We start from the raw sequence: 18,727 nt of genomic DNA, 5'->3' as shown, positions 1-18,727 counted from the left end.
CGGGGAATGGTGACAGGATATAATAAACAAGGCGATGGACAGAGAGATGAGAGAGGTGGGACTCAATCAGATAATGGTAAGTGCTCTGAAGAAAAGGATAGAGTGGTATAGGGGAGGAAAATAATTTTCCCTCTATCCTTCTTAGTTCCTAATTGACAGACTTATAATTAAAGACATATTGACAAAAGAAAAACAAAATATACATGAGAGATACCCAGGGAAAATGAGTAACTCCCTGAAGGGGCTTAGAATTCAGATTTAAATACCATCTTCATTGGGAAAGGGGAGGGGAATGTAAGTCTTTTAGGTGACAGGAAACAATTTTTAGGAAAGATGAATTGGCCCTTAGAATAGATGGGAGGTATGATAGTTTCTGACAAAGTTTGTCTGGGTGTGGGGCCAACTTCTTATCTCCTCTCCTGTGATAAGGTAGAGGTGGAGGTGGGGTTCCCTGGTTGATGAAATGCCATGAGAAGGGATTTGCAACAACTGAGTTCCTTTGGAGGTCTGTCATTTGGCAGGTGAGGAGAGTTCAGAAAAAGCTATGTCTGCAGCGGCTGATTTTCAAACACCCATAGCTCAACATAATCAATATATCAAAGTGGCATGTTTCAAGGTAGGATGTTCTGCTGTCACTCAGTGGTATGAAGAATAACAGGTGGCGACCATATTTCATAGGGTAGTTGGGGGCAGTCTCTCAGAAGGGAAACACTGCTAGACGTAATACACACTAAGCAGTATTTTCTTCATTTTGTAAAAAGAGATACTGTGGCAGAGTGAGATTACATCATTTACCATGGCCACCCAGCTAAAAAATGGCCAAGCTAGAGTTCCTACCAACATTCCTTACCCATATCAATCTGGTTCTTGCTGCCCAGTAGCGCATTCCACAGGGACAGAATTGGTCTATATCTGTGGTGCCCGATAGTCCATATGTGATAACTGAGCACTTGAAATGTGGCTAGGGTAAGGAACTGAATTTTTTCTTCCATTTAATTTTAATTATTTAAATGTAAATAGCCATAGGTGCCTAAGAATTTCTATCTTGGACAGTGAAGGTCTAGGATTTCTCCACTGGGTGAGGGCCTGCATCACTTAGGTCTATTTTGCTGATATTCCAGCACTTTTTGACTCTACCTTCCATCTGAGAAAGATGTCGTTGGCTGGTAGCAAACACACCTGCTAAAGATTAGCTACATTAAACCCCCCACAGGCCTGTGTCATTCTAATTAGTCACTCTGTCTCAAAAAACAGGATATTAATTCTCCGTCTTTATTTCATTTTTACATTTTATATGCATGTTTTTCAATGTTGAAAAAAAAAATCAATGTTTCAGGCACACCCATATTCCAGAAGCCTATTAAACCAAAGGTGCAAGGGAGAAAAGCTGATTGAGAACATATGGCATTTTCATAGAGTAAATCTTAAGAGAAAAAGGCAGTGCGAAGGAAAAGCCTCTGTGGCAACTGAAGCAACTGTGTCCACTGCAGCAACTCAGGTTGTCAAGTAAACCTCACAGACAGCAACCACGAATAGGGTGACTTACTCTTTCAGCACCAAAACCTAAAGCAAAAAGACCCAGCACTGCAGTTAAAAAAAAAAAAAAAAAAAAAAGCATAGTCTAAAACTGAGCTCTGGATTCTTTGCCATTCTGATTGCCTGACATGAGTCAAGCAATGGAAACACTGCAGAGGTAGCTCAGGAAGTGGTTAAACATACATGCTGTGGGGTCACACAGACCTGAGTTTCAGATCCAGCACACTGCTCTTCCCTGGCCACCATCTTCTATTTAAATTGTATACTTCTGGGAGATTGCCAGATTTTGTCATTTTAGTACTAATCCTTCAATGTCAGTTTGCTAATCACCTTCCCTTCATGATTCCAAAACAGCAAAGGCAAATCCCTACCCTTGAAAATCTTTCAATCTGGTTGATGGTATGTGGCCAACACACAGCAAACAAACTGAGATTAAATGCTTTAGACAGCATGGATTTGCCAGTAAGAACAGACATTTAAAGAAAGGATCAGTAAAAGGGATAATTTAAGACAATAAACATCATGTAAGTAATTTTGTTTCTCTTTTATACCTTAACTGCAGAATGCTCAGAATCCGATCTGAAGTTCAATTACTTCCATTATAATATCCCATGAAGTATGTATGCTTGTGGTATTATGCCCTTGGCACTGAGGTTTGAGGGGTGGTTAATTTTCAATTTCTATTTTACATTTTTGCTATTATTTGTTCTCCAAATAACTGACAATTTTCCTTCATTTCCTTCATTTGTCATTCATGACAAATTTCTTTGCTTTATGTTACAGTTGTCACTGTAACAAGATTATCTGAGATAAAAATAAATAATAATATAGACAGAAACCATCAGGTATTACCCATTTTTCAATTTATATATTTAAAAATTATACTAATGAAATGTTTGAAGCAACTTATGAGCGCACACACTTTTCAATTAGGCAAAAACACAGAAAAGGAATTAAGTAAAGGAAGCAATGACAACAGAGATTTCCAAGTGCTCGAGATTAATTGAATACTATAATGGACCACAATATTTTTTCTAAATTTGATAGCAGCTCATATTTGAAAAAAGGCAAAAAAGAAAAGGAAATGCATTATTTTTCTTTGTCAGAAAAAAACCATATATGCCACCAATCAACCATTGAGATACCAATCGATCTCAACGAGAAACCTTTGCATGCATATTGAGTGCCCAGAGACAGGCTGAAGAAGAAAAACACAACTCAGTATACCAGGAATTCGCAATGAAGCAGAAAACTGGGCTGCATACGTAAGCAATGATACAGTTTTTGGTGCAGCAGGTACTAGGTGAGAGACAACACACAATTACTGAGAAATTTCCATGACGCCAGCATCCTACTTTACCTGTTTAGTGTAATGTAACCCTAGCAACCAAATGAGGGGATTATTTCTCCTCTCCATTTTCTAGAGTGGCTATGGAAGTTGACACCCAAGGAACTGCCATGTGATGAGTCAGAGGGGATGAATAGAAAGAAGTTCTCTGGTTGGGGGCGCCTGGGTGGCTCAGTGGGTTAAAGCCTCTGCCTTCGGCTCAGGTCATGATCCCAGGATCCTGGGATCGAGCCCTGCATGGGGCTCTCTGCTCAGCAGGGAGCCTGCTTCCTCCTCTCTCTCTGCCTGCCTCTCTGCCTAGTTGTGATTTCTCTCTGTCAAATAAAAAAAATATTTAAAAAAAAAAAGAAAAGAAGTTCTCTGGTTGGGCTATGAGAAAGATATTCCTAGAGGGAAATAGCCTGTGCAATGAATTAGACACCGAAGTTCATAAACCACAGCATTTGCAGAAGGGATGTGGTACCCTGCAACTTAAAAGTAGAGAGTAATGAAGGAAAGTGGTAGAAAAGGAGATTGAAAACAAAGAACATCATGGTGTGTTTTATTTCCCTATGCACGTATTGACCTCTTATTTCAGCGACAACATAATAGTTATTGCACACATTAAAAATCAACATTCTTGGGGTGCCTGGGTGGCACAGCTGGTTAAGCATCCAACTCTTGGTTTTGGTTCAGGTTGTGATCTCAGGGTCATGAGAGTGAGCTGGAGTCGGGCTCCTTGCCCAGTGCAGAGTCTGCTTAAGACACTCTCTCCCTCTGCCCCTCCCCCCCACACACACATACTCACTTCCTCTCTCTAAAATAAATAAATAAATAAATATTTTTAAAAAAATCAATATTTGAAATCCAGAGGCCATAAGAAAAAAACTAAAATGTACTTATAATTCATTGTACTAAAGTATCTGCCATATATGCATACACATAAAAGACATTAATGTCCATTATAAAGTGTTTCTCATGCATATTTATAGACAAACTATATAAAGAGGTAATTCACAGATGGTGTACCAATTGCCAGGTAATATATTAAAGGATAATCAACCTTATTGGTAATCATACAAATTTAAATTAAAACAACTAGAAACTATTTTTACCTAAGAGATGAACCAAAAAATAAAAGACTGTTAATATATTGTAGGGAAGGTGGGCGCCTGGGTGGCTCAGTGGGTTGAGCCGCTGTCTTCCGCTCAGGTCATGATCTCAGGGCCCTGGGATCGAGTCCCGCATCGGGCTCTCTGCTCGGCAGGGAGCCTGCTTCCCTCTCTTTCTCTCTCTCTGCCTGCCTCTCTGCCTACTTGTGATCTCTCTCTCGCTGTCAAATAAATAAATAAATAAAATCTTAAAAAAAAAAGAAAAATATATTGTAGGGAAGGTGAACATTTACCTCCACCCATCTTAAGTTTTCAAGCTGGAGCTCTTTAGAAAAAAAGACAAATTAACAAGAGAAAAACAGTTTACAAACGCAGGCAGTACACATCTCATGGGAGAAACTTAAAGGAACTCCATGGGGCAGCCCAGGACTCCAGCTCCACAGCATCTTCAACTAAAGACAATAATACAGAGAGAAATGACAGGTCCAAGTTTTAGGCTGCTACAGGTGGCGAAATGAGAGAGGGTAAATATGTGGAGGAAACTAGTGGAGTAGGATTTGTTTGCAGATTCTCCCACTGCCATCTCTGGACTGATGGGGAGCTTTGCTCCTTCTTTTTTGTTTTTTTTTTGTGTGTGTGTGTGTGTGTGTTTTAATGCTTCACAAATCTGCATGTCGTCCCTGTGCCAGGGCCATGCTGACCTTCTCTGCATCCTTCCTATTTCAGTTTATGTGCTGCCAAAGCAAGCGCTGCTCTTTCTTAATTGCCTTCAGCTCAAACTAATTTTTATGTCAAAGAGGCACATTTTGGGGTGACATATTCTGGTTTTCTTCAATATTATTTCACAAATATTGTGATTAAATTATTGCTTTCTTTCATTGATGGTGAAAATATAAACTGGTTCAATATTCTGGAAGAGATCTGGAGGTTATTCATCAGAATTTACAGGGTGCATCCTGTTAGTTGAGTAATTCAACTTCAGAGAATCTGTAAAACCTATCCTACCAAAATACTTGCACTTGGACACATAAATGTATCCATAAGGATGTCCACTTATAGCAATGTTTACAATAGCAACAAGATGAATACAATGGAAATGCCTTATAAGTCATGTTACTGTCATGTTACAGTTATGCAATGGAACACAACACAGCCTTGAAAAGAAAGCGACTTTTAAAATGAACATTAAAATGAGCATTTATATTTATGTATCATCCAATGTACATTTATATATATTTCCATAATAAGTACTAAATGAAAAAAAGAATGAATAGTATTTATAGTATGATCTCATTCATGGCTTTTGAAAAACTAAATATTTGTATATGAACACATACAGGCACAGAAATTAATGAAAAGAAGTGTGGAAAGATGGGGAATGAAAGGTGAAGTCACTATCTCTGCGGGTGGAATTAAAGTGGGAGAGCGCTGTAAAATGGAGGGTGGGACAGAAAGAGGGGAAAGGAAAACTTTATTTTTACCGTACGCTTTGATAATATTTTAATTTTCTTATAATGAAAAGGCATCCATGGACCTTATATTATTTTTCAAAGTAAAAATAAAACTAGTTCCATCATATCATGAACATGTCCTCATTGTAGTCATTCTTCATTACCAAGGCTGCTACATTGCCTAGATTAGCCAGGCCTCATTCTGATTTAGCCACCTCAGAGAAGCTCAGCTAAGCCTTTCTAGATCCCCTAAGAATCACAGACTCTCAGAATTGTATTTTAAAAGTCATCTACTCAATCTCTTATTCAAGCGCTTGAGACCTGCCTTTAACATGTTTGCAAATTGACCTCTCAGCCTTTGCTAGATTCCTCTCCTAGTGACATGAACATTACTTCCCATGGCCTCCTATTCTATCTTCCAGCATCCCTACCAGAAAGACCTCCCTTGTATTAAGCCAAAGTAAGTTTCCATCCCTAATCCTATGTACTCCTGTGAACACAGCTTACACATCTTTCTTCACCCAGAAGGAGAAAGGAGGTCACCACCACCCTCCACAGGTGAATTAGAAGAGCTTTTTCTCTACTTAATGTTCATCAAACCACTAACCATTCTGTATTATAATTGTCTATATACAACCAGACCGAAAGACCTAAACATGGAGAACCATATCCCTAGTACCTAGGCCAGGCTCATGGGAAGTTTTCAGGAAACAGTTGACAGATACAAGGATGAACAGATGGATGGATGGATGGATGGATGGATGGATGGATGGATGGATAGATAGATAGCTGGACTTTATAAGTTATCATTTATTGAGTACTAACTTTATGCTTGGAGCTCACTCCACTTGTTAAATGAACTACGAAGTAACTATCACTATAGTTATCTCCATTTTACTACTCAGGAAACAGGCTCAAAGAGTTTTGCTCATTCAAAATAAGGCCCCATATTTAGCAAAGTTGGGGTCCAAAATTTGGACTACAAAGTTTACACTATTAACTGCTTCGTCACAGTGCCATGAATTAATGAATGAATGAGAGAATGACTCAATCTACCAAACAATTTCTTATAGAATCCCATTGTTTCAAAAATTCTCCATGTGTTTTGGAATTCTGTTAACAACTTTCAAAAGAAAACACAGCTTCGATTTGGCTAAGACCAACTTGCATTCAGTCAGTTCCAAAAAAAAATTTTTTTTTAATAAAAAGAAATCATCAACCAGCCACTACTCCGATTTTCACAGGTATAAAGTAGACAGGATTTATCTCTAGCCCCCTCTTTGAACAGAGAACAAATCTGAACTCTCATCTGTGGGGATCTGACAGGTATAGCAGCGGAGTGTTAAAACTTATATGAATTTCATTTAAACTTTGGTTGGGCTCCTCCCTTACTTGGGAAAGCTTTACATCAAATTTTGTAACAAAAGAGAACATATAATTTAAATTAAAGAATTGGAGGAAGTTTGGGTACTTTCCAGGCTGGGTTAGCAAACCCCAAAACTCTCTAATTAGGTTTTCCCTCTGTTTCTTCTTAGTCTGATCATCAAAACCATGGATGAGAATAAAACAAATCAGATAGATTACCTACTCCTCCTTCAAGATACAAATCCATTATAGACACAACATATCTTAAAGGATATTTTGCAAATACTTCCCAAATCTGCTGGGTTGGCCAGATGATCTTATTCTGGTCTATCCCATACTTACAACCAAGCATAGTAATTCTAAGGACAAATATACAAGATAATTTTAGTATTGAACAGATCCTACCTTGAGAAGTGGCTTTTTATTTTCTCATAGTGGCTTTTCAAAGTCCATTTCTTGTGTTCCTGAAATATAAAAAGAGGAGAAATGATTCACCAATCTCATTTGTTCCATCTAATAGAGACACCAGAAGATACATTTGGGGCATGCAATGAAAGTTGTAGTCTAAAGTCACCTCAAAGATCTATAATTACTCTCTTAAAAATTCATCACTGGTTTCGTCTGTTTGTTTGTTTGGCTCTGTTTATATGGCAGAGGCACAGCTGACTTTCTCTAGAATATCCAGAGTCTAATTTGCCTAGTGAAAAATACACAGATGAGCTCTTGATACTTCTGGCTCTAGGCAACATAACAGAGCTCAGATTATTTCTTTGCCTCATTTTTCTTATCTATGAAATCAAGCTTCAGTGACGCCTGGATCGGGATAAAGAAATGACTACCCTAAAACCCTCCTTCACTGTGGGTTTCCATGGCTTGTGTCATCTTCCCTATGGTTCCCCTTCTCCTCCAACACTTGTTCGCTATCAATCAGGTTGATAACAAGGCTGAAACAGTTATACTGAAAATGAGAAAATTACCATGCTGGCATCCAAACTCAGGGAAGAATTAAATTGGTTGATTACAGATATACTTGCCTCTCTGTGACATAGTAATAGATTAAAGCAACCTACCATGTATTTATCAATACTTTTTATTGGCTTATGTTTCACAGAAATTGATAAAAATTATTTTTATAAACTATATTATCATTTAAATGCTCTTTGATAGCTATCTCTTCATTTGAACCTATCTTACAATTTTTTAAATGCAAATAAGGCAGTCAAATAGTAATGTATTGGGGCACCTGGGTGGGTCAGTTAAGCAGCCGAGTCTTGATTTTCATGATCTCATGTCCTGGGTATCAAGCCCTGCACTGGGCTCCCCGCTCAATGGGAGTCAGCTTGAGGATTCTCTCTCCCTCTTCCTCTGTCCCTTCCCACCACTCTCTCTCTAAAACAAATAAATAAATCTTTTTTTAAAAAATAGTAATGTATCAAAGTCAAGCACCTCTATATAACTCAGTGGGAATGTAACCACCAGGCAAAGAAAAAAGAAACATACTTGCTAGTCACAAATTTGTTCTGCCGGTAAAGATGCAGTTTCTTCATGGAAAAAACAATGATGATGACGTAACAAATTACATGACCTAGCATATAATAATTTACAAGATGACATTTTATCATCTAATCAATTGAGACTCTCAGCAATATTGTGTAGGTTTACAGAATAAATGTATACGTTACAGATAAAGAAACAGTCTAAGTGTGCATCAGGGTGGTTAAGAGTCTTGCACAAGCTCACTCAGTTAACAGGTGGTTAACAAAATGCACTCTTACTATTACAAGTCCAGGACTTCTTCCCCAATGTCAGTATTCTACCCACCTAACCCCCCCCCACCCCCTGCCCCATCTTGAGAGAATTGGATCATGGTGCTATCCACCAAGGAAAGGCTCTGAAATCATTCTCACCTTCCAGGAATAATTTTAGAAACATTCTAAAAAAGATCAAGTTTAGACAGCCTGTCTGCTCTGTGTGGTTTCCTCTTTACCCAGCTCCCAATTTTGAGATAGAGAAATTGAAACCTGGAAATAATAATTTTCTGGAGATCCCACAGTTTGCATATGTATGAATTGGGTATCAAATCCATGCCTATATAACGTCAAACCATACTGAATAAAATGTAGCAGAGAGCTGGATTTCAAAGCAAGCCAACTGAAAACGCCAACTCCACCAACTACCCACTCTGTGCTCTGAACCCCTTAGAAGCCTCAGTGTCACTTGCTGTAGGCATTAATTGAGATGATGTATACAACAGAGTACCTATGGGGGAGAAACAGCTACTGTTATAATTGTAATAGAACGAATTGCTTTAAAGGAATGTATCATGGACTATACGATTTCAGACACCAGATTTGAGACGAAGCTGAGGGGTCCTCTCAAAATACCAGTATGCACATCACATAAAAAAATATCTTTTCTATAAGGAGCAATGAGGAACAGAACCATAAACAGGTCTCCAGAGTCATTAAGCCACCACTACAAGCCACCATGAGTCTCCTGTCCTGTAGCCCAGATTCCCTCCTGCTTGGCAGCCCAGTGACTCCCTCTATCCTAAAATCACTGCTCTGGAAAATGTTGTATGACTACCAGATTTGGAAGGAGGGCGGGGGAGCAGTAAGCATGATAGTCCTTTATGCTTGACCAGACCCATCCCTATAGTCAGGCTTAATGCTTGAAAATGAAAGTTTCCTTGGGAAAAAGTCACCAGAATGGCTATTGGTGCTAACAATCAAAAGATAGTCTCATAATATGAGATATAAAATGACAGAAGCCTGCTGTCAGGACACAAGAGGACTCAGAGGGAAGGGTGAGCTTCCAGGCTTCAGAATCCTAGCATATCCCCCAAAGTAAGAATTAACAACAGGGAAGAAGTTCCTTATGATCACTTGTTCTTCCCACATCCTTAATAGCTAAAAGCAATGGATGCCGATTTATAACGCCAGGAAAGCCATGCCATGGTCATCCTCTAGCCTCTGATGGAAATGGAGCAAGCCCTCACAGATTTGTGAGTGAATCCCAAGATCCCTTGACTTGGATAAATAACTTAAGCTCTCTAAGCCTCAAGCTTCATCTAGCAAAATTTATAGTAAAAATGTACTACTACTATTACTATCCACTGTTCCTATCTATATCATTTTTATTATCCATACTAATACCATACTTGCTCAAAATTGATGCATCTACTGTAATTATTAAACTAACTCCTATATTTCCGTTGGCACCTCAAGATACACTCTCAAGACATTCACTTTGCCGCCCCCCCCCCCCAAAACCCTCTATAAAATGTATCAACATGTCCCCTTGCCCTTGGTTTCCAGTTTTTTTCAATCAAAGTAAGACTTGGGGGGATCATATCAGAGACAGAAGAGAATGAGGTTGGGCTAGTCTCCTGACACCCCCTCTGCCAGGCTGCTGTGAGTTAGCTATATTCCTTTCCCAAAAGCCACAATTCCTATCAAGCAGCTCTTTCCTTACATCTCTTTCCAGGTTACAGTAATCATTCTCCCCGACTTACCTCTTCAGTCCTAGGGACGGTAATGGCGTCACACCCTTGGTAGCCCTAAGATCCTCTAGTCTGCCTTGTTGATTCTTTATACCCTGCTTACATCTTTATAAACAGTCTCTGTATTAAACGGTTCTCAGTTGTCCAATTGGAATGAGCCATCATTTTCCATGTTCCTACCAGAGCCTTGACAAATACAAACATTAACAGGCTAATTCATGTAAAATAGCAGTTCAGCTTGCCAGGTCCAAGATACAGAAGCAGAGAATCAATATTGACCTCTTCCTTTTTCTACTTATAATTCCCCTCTCTTCTAAGTCCCCATCCAACAGTTCCTTTCAGTCACAGAGATCAACCTTCTGTCCCCTAATCATGACCCAGGCTCTAAACTTTTTTTCAGTTAACTTCCACCTAAAATGCCCCTTAACTTTTTTGCAGTTCAATCATCTGTTGGATTTCTTTTTCTTTTCTTCTGTAAATCATCTTTCTACTTCCTTCCATCTCTAATTGCCTATGCTAGCCATTCTCCCCTCTTCCCCATTAATAGGACCCTAGTTTGGTGCTGGTATTGAGGCACTGGTATACTCAGGGAAGATGGTTCCAGGCCCATAGATGGATCATGATTGGCCTAGTACAGCGGTTGTAATCCCTTTCCTCTCTTTCAGTGATTGTTTAAGGTGGTAGCCATGTGACAAGATCTAGACTATGACAATTAAGAGGAAATCTGCAGAAGGATAAGGGAAGCAGTAATTTAGAAGAGATGTTCCTTCTTAAGAGAAAGACACAGAGAAAATGTTCTTTTCCTTCCTTCCATCCTGACTTCAATGTTCTTATTTGAAGATATGGTGTTTGGAGTTTAGTCAGTCATCTTTTTACCAGGCAGAAAAGTCAAGCAAATTGGAAAGAAGCTCACCTGGAGCCTTGACATCAGTGAGCTTCTGAATCAGCAACCTCAAACCCACCTTTCTAAATTTCTCATTACATGAGAAAATAAACCTATCTACATCAACCACTTTTATTTGACTGTTCTGTTACTTATAGCCAAAAGTATATTAAATGATATTAAACTACCCCAAACTGTTGCAATCCCACTATGCAGGCATATTCCTATTATCTATTTCCCCTATTCAAAGCAGCTGGCAGCTCTATAAACCATCAAATATGTCCTAAATTCCTAAGAAAAAGAATGGGAGTTCTGGGCCCACGGAGGCTCTCCTTTATATTAGAACCCACAGTCCCACACAGGTAAGACTCTGTCTTCCCAATCCAAAGGTTAGTGTCTTCAAATCCTTTATCTTTTCTTTTGAGAAAATACAGATGAGACCATTCCAATCTACAAATATTAACATCAGAGAAAACAGGGGCCGGCAGTGGCTTCATACTATTATATCCACACACAGCTTTTAGAAGTCTTTAAATAACTAGAAGTACTCATCATAATGTGTAGAATTAGATTTTGGCCAAAAATAAATAAATAACAGTGGACTAAACAAAACAGAACTGTATCTCGTTTTCATGTGAATGAAGGCAAGCATGGAGCCTGTGTAATTTGCAGGCCCTCCTGATCTCCTTCTGATTGTTCTGCTACCTGCAACGTGTACTTTTATCTCGTGCTCCAAAATTTCTGTTCCAGTTGCAGCCATCACTTCTGAATTCACAGTAGGAAAATGGAGAGAAGAGGAGACACACCTCCCTCCTTTAAGGATACTTCATGGAGTTGCAAATCCACTCCAAGCTTCAGTCTGGGCTGGATATTTTCTGTTTGTTCCTCCACCCCAACCACTCTCCATCCTTTTCTACCATGTTCTGTGCCTTGGGAGATCACCTGAATGGATGACATTAAAGGGCTCCCTTCCCTCTAGCTTCTGCTGAGGTAGCCAATAAGAGACACACTCAGAAGATGAGAAGATGGAAGAGAGTGAGGTTAGGGGATCTATTTTCTCAGCTTGCTCCCTTCCAAGTGGCTAGGAGTTGGCTCTATCCCTCCATCTAATGCATGAGTGACAGTGGTCTACTTCAGGTTGCAAACAATAAAGGGTAGGTACATTGTCTGTAGAGATTATAAAAGTGATAATAAAACCAGATAAAAGTCAACTTTTAATTATGACCCTGCGCAATTCTAAACAAGGACAATGATAACACACTCTACCTGCCAGGGCAGACCACGCCCACCATCACTCCTTCCCCATGACAGCCACTGCTTCTCCCAAATGTCATGGCTCCTGTCAATCATCCCTCTCCACTTGGTGACTCTCTCCTGGTTTGGTAACCTAGGAGAAGCACCAGTTCTCTGCATATCATCCTCTGGGTTTCCAAAACTCCTACACGCTGTATTCACAGCATTGACCAATCAGTCATTCAATGAGAATGGAACTCTGGCCAGTTGGAACAGACACTGCCTGGTGTGCCATTCCCATGCATATCTGCTGGGTATCTTCCCTCCCCCGACAAGAGCTAAAGGGATAACAGTTTGGCCTCATCCCTGTACCCACGAACTCTGGGCACCTCCTAATCCCCATGTCTGCTCTGTGAAGTCAGGCCTGTCTACACTAGCCCATCCTTGGCTCCTAGGATGGATCAGCTTCCCAACAGGAAAGCCAACTTGACAGCTCCTATTTCTTAACCACGAATTCCAGCCAGCTCTCACTTTTAGCTTGTCAGCATCCACACAGCCACTTCCTTGCAGTACTGGTTTTACTGAGGGAAAGGCAATGCTTAGAGGCAACAAAATGGTCTAAGATGAACAATTAATTGGAGAACTTTGTTTCCTTCCCTAAACACCCAATATAATAACTAGTAAATTTGGATTTCATTTTCTTACAAAACAGTCTGCCCTGGGAGAGCATTTGAAAGGAGTCCCCACAGGCAATGAGATATGCTTTTCTAAGCCATGTATCATTGTCATGGCAATCAGCAGACAGACCCCTATTGTGCAGGAGCCCTGCTGCAGGCCTTCCTAGGAATGTGCTGCTGGTGTTGGCTTGTTGCTACAACAAAGCCTCTGAAAGAACTTCCTAGGGGGCCAATGTTCAGAGTCCCCACAAATCTGAATGTAGTCTTAGTTCTCCTCTTTGTGCTTGGCTGGAAATGCCTTAGCTTTTCCAAAAGTAAGACAAAGCCTTATGCACGGAAATGTTGAGGGGGAGTTTTGTTCAGGCCAGTCATTTTTCATCTCTGTGCCAGACACTTCACACACACATGCATCATCTCTCATCCTCACAAAAGCTGAATGAAGGGTGACCATCCTTGTTTATAGAAGAGGAAACTGAGGCACAGAACCTGGGAAACAGCAGAGCAATGACTGGACCTCAGGTTGGCCTGATACCACAACCCCATCAGACAGTCTCCACCTCTGTTAGCATCTTACTGTGCAGCAGGCCAGAGGTGAGGCCCATGGATATAAACCTTTGACTCTGGCCTCCACAACAGACCAAGATGCTGCCTTGGAGAGGAAAAAAATCGTATTATCATGGTAGCACCATGACAGTGCAGGCCAGCTGCCTGGGCCAAGTGAGAGGTGATCATCACCACAGGATGGGGGGACATAGGACAAGATGGGTTTATCAGTTATCTTTTGCCATATGATAATCTACTTCAAAACTTAGTAGGGTAGAACCACCACAGTTTACTTCTTACGATCTGGGATTTAACTGGCAATGCTTCTTCCCCATGCCATGTCCCTCTGGCATCACTCATACATCAGCTGATGTCTGTAGTGGCTTAGAAGATTGCAGAGGTCTCTCTCAAGGGTCTGGACCTTAGTGCTGGCTATTGGCTGTGGAGCTGCAGTAGTTTTTCAGATGACTGGCATTCGTGTGTGGGATTTCAGCCTCCAGGATCTCTACACATGTCCTCTCTGTCCAAGGGTATAGCTTGGACTTCCTCACAGCATGGCAGCTGGTTCCGAGTGAATGAAAGCAGAAGCTGCCACCTCTCCCAAAGGCAGGTCCCAGAGCTGGTACACCATCACTTCTGCCACATTCCATTGGTTAAAGCAAATCACAGGCCAGCCCAAGTTCTAGGAGAGGAGAAACAGACTCCATTTCTATGCAGAAACCTGTGCAGAGAGGCAAGAGAGGACCTACTAGCTGCTGTCTTCAGAGAAAATCCACCACAGCGAATGTGTTCAGGAGACGTGCACCCTGCAGAGACAATGGAGAGAAGGTTTTCTCTGCTGCCCCACAGTGAACAGGCCTCATCTAGAATGCCAATTCTGATTGACTGTGGCTGTCTGGGGTGCCCACGGAAGAAGATTCTGAGTCCAGTAGGAACCGAGCATCTGAGTCCAGAAGGAAAAATTCCCTTACCTGAGTCATCCATTCATCTATTCCTCTTTAGTTTCAAAAAAATATCTATCAAGCTCCTGTTGTGCATTGTGCATTCTTCCAGGCACTGAGAGAAAAGCAGTAAAACCACACACAAGCACTACATACTTTCTCAAGGGGTGTGTACTTCAGTGGAGGAGAGAGGCAATAAATAAACAAATATAAAATATGCTAGGGAGAGATCAGTGCTCAGAAAGAAAATAGATATGCATGAAGAGTAGTAGGTGTATTAATCATGTCTCCTTATTTTCTGTATTTGTAAAGCTTGACAGCTTGGAGCCTGGCTGGCCCTGGAGACACTGCTCCTTCCAAGGCCAGCCAGTTCCTGGAGATAGTCAGTGACTGGCCCAGGGACGTGCCTTTCATATGCAAACTTACCGATCTAAAGCCCATATGCACACACACCCCCACTCCACCCAGGTACCAGAAAACTGGGGAGAGCCCCCACACACCTGAGCCCGCTGAAATTATTTAAAGTAGCCAATTCCTATTCGCCTTGCTTCACCTGCTCCTCTCCCGGGAAACCACAATAAAGACTCTGGCTCACATTTTCCTTACTCCCAGTGCCTCCTACTGGACCCTCTCCTTGTTCCCTGTGTGGCCTTGTGTGGCATGGCATGCCCCTTCCTCTTGGGAACAACGAGAAACAAAACATCTTTTCAACAGCAATTGTCTTCTGATCTGTTGACTTCACCATACCTGGATCATAATAAAACCTCCATTTTCAATAAAACAATAAGGAGATTTCTAATAAGGTAACATATGAGCAGATGCACAAAGAGAAGAAGTCAGCCATGAGGGTAGGCAGAGATGAACATTCCAGAGAGAATGGTAAGTGCGGAGGTCCTAGGAAGTCATTCTCAGCATATCTGAGGAGCACTGCGGCTGCAACAGAGGTAACAGGGGGGACAGTGGTGGGAAATGAGATCTGAGAGGCAGCGAGGCAGAAAAAGAGGCTCAGCCGTGGGGAGGTAAGGGATGTTCGAGCTCCACTGTGAGGGCGCTGTCCAGTAGAAAGGCAGCATGAGCCATGAATACATGTCACCTACGTGATTGAAATTTTCCAGCAGCCACATTTTAAAAAGTACAAAAGAAACAAGAGCAAACAATTTTAATAATGTATTTTATTTAACCCAACATATCAAAAATATCATTTCAACATGTAATCAATATAAAAATTATTAACAAAAATTTTACTTTTCATATGAATCTTTTAAATCCAAGTGTGCATTTGTTTTATCCTCATCACACATTTTGGTTCAGACTCACCCTATTTCTGGTGCTTGATAACCACACGAGCTTAGAGGTTACCCCACTGAACAATGCACTTCCATATCATCTAGACTAGGATTTCCCCAGCTCGTCTATCTCAGAAAACTGTTCTTATTAATAAACACATAGAGAGAACAATTTTCTCTGTCCTGACTATAGACTGAGTATCTGTGTCTCCCTGCCCCAAAACTCATAGGTTGAAACCGGATCCTTAATGTGGTGGCCTCTGGGAGGGGACTAGGTCGTGAGGGTGGAGCCCTCATCAATGAGATGCCTGCCCTCAAAAAGGAGGCCAGCCTTCCACCAAGGTGAGGACACGGTGAAAAGACAGCTGTCTATGAACCAGGAAGAGGACTCTCACCAGACAGTGCATCTGTCCACTCCTTGATCTTGGACTTCCCAGCCCCCAAAACTGTGAGAAGCACCTCTCTGTGTATGATACTGTGTTACGGCAGTCCTAGCTAAGTACTCAAACAAAAGCACAGAAACACTAGTTAAACCAATTTAAAATTTTTATTTTGAAATGATTTTAAGCCCAAAGGAAGGGCAGAAGTGTTAAGGTGTTAATTTACACTAAGAATCTCCTAGAGAGGCATAAACTAAGAACGCAGGTAATACATTTTTAAGAGCTGCGCTTTGGGAAGTCCTAGGAGCTTCCATCCAGAGACTCCCAGGGAACTCCTTCCCTCTAGGTTGCTAGGCAAGTAAGCTCAGAAATTCCCCATTTCCAGCACAGCAGCTCTGCCATGGCTGATGTTCATGGATGTCCTTGATGACCACTTAATGTGATATTCCTGTTGAAAAGAAGTTTGCAAACCTTTTTTAGAAATCCCCAGGTTCTCTAAAGCTTTCATTTGTACCTCAGGGAATAATCATTCCTCTTGGAAGCGACAAGTATTTTTTAGAAGTCAGCTTTGCGGGTGCCTGGGTGGCTCAGTGGGTTAAAGCCTCTGCCTTCAGCTCAGGTCATGATCCCAGGGTCCTGGGATCGAGCCCCACATTGGGATCTCTGCTCAGCAGGGAACCTGCTTCCCCTTCTCTCTCTGCTTGACTCTCTGCCTACTTGTGATCTTTCTGTCAAATAAATAAATGAAATCTTTAAAAAGAAGAAGAAGAAGTCAGCTTTGCAAAGGCACTTAGGGGCAGACCTCAGGTGACAGCATCTTCTGTGCAGACTGCCTTGTCACTGTCGCGGGCGTGAGAAGAGCTGAGACACCATCCTGGCTGATGGCTCCATTCCCACCAGCACACGGCTGCTCTGATGCAGGCTGTTTATTCATGAATGGCCACTGCTTCATGCTCCCATCACACAGGGGAGCTCTGTTGTCTAAAGCAAACCTCAGACCCCTGGGACACTGGCAATAATTTGTTTGCATTCGCAACTATAACCCAGAGGGAGCTGCCCTCTATGGCAACTTCTTTTCTCATCCATTCCACAAGAAGCTCAGCACTCTGCTCTGCCCCCAAATTTAAAGAAAAAACAAAAATTCCATGATGGACTCGTGAGAAATAGGTACATTATTAAAGATTTTGTTGGAGGGCATCTGGCTAGTTCAGTCGGTAGAACATGGGACTCTTAAAGATTTTGTTGGAGAGAGCGAGTTTTTTTTCCCCCCTTACTCTTCTTAAGAAGGGTCATTTAGCTCCGCTATGATTCTCTATACCCATCATCTCATACTTTGTCACCAAGTATGGCTTTGCTTGCAGGGAGGATCATGATTTTTTTTCTTTTCTCTTTCTCAAGTCCCCCAAGATACACACAACCATGAGTTAATTACATCCTCTTATTCACTGCACATTAGACAGACCAGGATTGGAGTACAGCTCAACCACTACTGGTTGGGACCTGGGAGATCCACTTAACCCAAGTGAAGTGTACTTTCCACGTATCTAACATATAGACTGTAACACCTATGCCAACAAAATCTTTCAAGGTTTGATGTGAAAGTGCCTCCTTAAATCTCAAAACATTCTGCAAATGTAAAAGATTGCAATGGCTACCACTGCTGCCTCCAGATGAGTATCAGGGACAAATATTAACCACTTTGTACGACAGGCAAGCTCTCCATGGGAGTGAACATGAGTGCAAAGGGGAGTGAGGTGGATGAAATGCGAGGCGGGGTGAGTGCTAAGAAAAGAAGCATCTGGACACTGATGCCTAACTTGTATCAGTAGTCTCGAACTTGTATCAGCAGTCTCTAACTTGTATCAGCAGTCTCTACACACTTATATTGCCTACTGTACCAGTCAGCATCATAGCAGAAAACAGAGAGCACACTCTAAATCATTCGAGGACAGATTAATAGGACTATTTTTTAAATGTAGCAAGTGGAGAAGCTACATGAGAAGGAGAAGTACAGTATCCCAAGACTAGTGGTTGTGGGGGCTGGTACCGCTCCTAATCCTGAGAGGGCACAAAGCAGGAGCTGTGGGTAGAATCTGGAGGCCAAGGGAGTCATCTAGATAGAGTTGACAGGTGTAACCCTCAGTTGAGGGACACAGCCAACACATGGGAACATCTCAGGGAGGAAGCAGAGGGAATAAATACCCTGACCTCACTCTCTTCAATATCCTTCCAGGGATCTACATCAGCCAAATACAGAAACCAGAGGGCAAGGAAGACATTGACATGGCCTGCTTTGGGAGAGTGGAGGAGGATTCCTGTTTCTGGGGGGTTCCTCTGGAAGGAAACACAAAAGACATCTAGCACAGTCACTCCCATATAGAGATACATCACAAGCACAGGGAAACAGCACACTTGCTGTTTCTCTGAGTCCATGAGCTCTGAGGAATTTGAAAATCCTGGGGCCATCTTGCCACTATACAGGAAAAATCTG

At 41.4% G+C, this 18,727-nt stretch overlaps 1 non-coding gene across 1 annotated transcript; it reads right to left on the bottom strand.

The window, feature by feature from the left end:
- Positions 1–4,618: 4,618 nt before the first annotated feature.
- LOC123928465 lies at positions 4,619–4,725 on the bottom strand. The gene has a single exon (XR_006815712.1). It is a non-coding gene; the product is annotated as a U6 spliceosomal RNA (small nuclear RNA).
- Positions 4,726–18,727: the final 14,002 nt, after the last annotated feature.

The sequence above is a fragment of the Meles meles genome, chromosome 1 (genome assembly GCF_922984935.1).
Source record: "Meles meles chromosome 1, mMelMel3.1 paternal haplotype, whole genome shotgun sequence".
Taxonomy (NCBI): Eukaryota; Metazoa; Chordata; class Mammalia; order Carnivora; family Mustelidae; genus Meles; species Meles meles.
The sequence above is the reverse complement of the archived record's forward strand: the minus strand, read 5'-3'. Positions and strand labels throughout refer to the sequence as shown.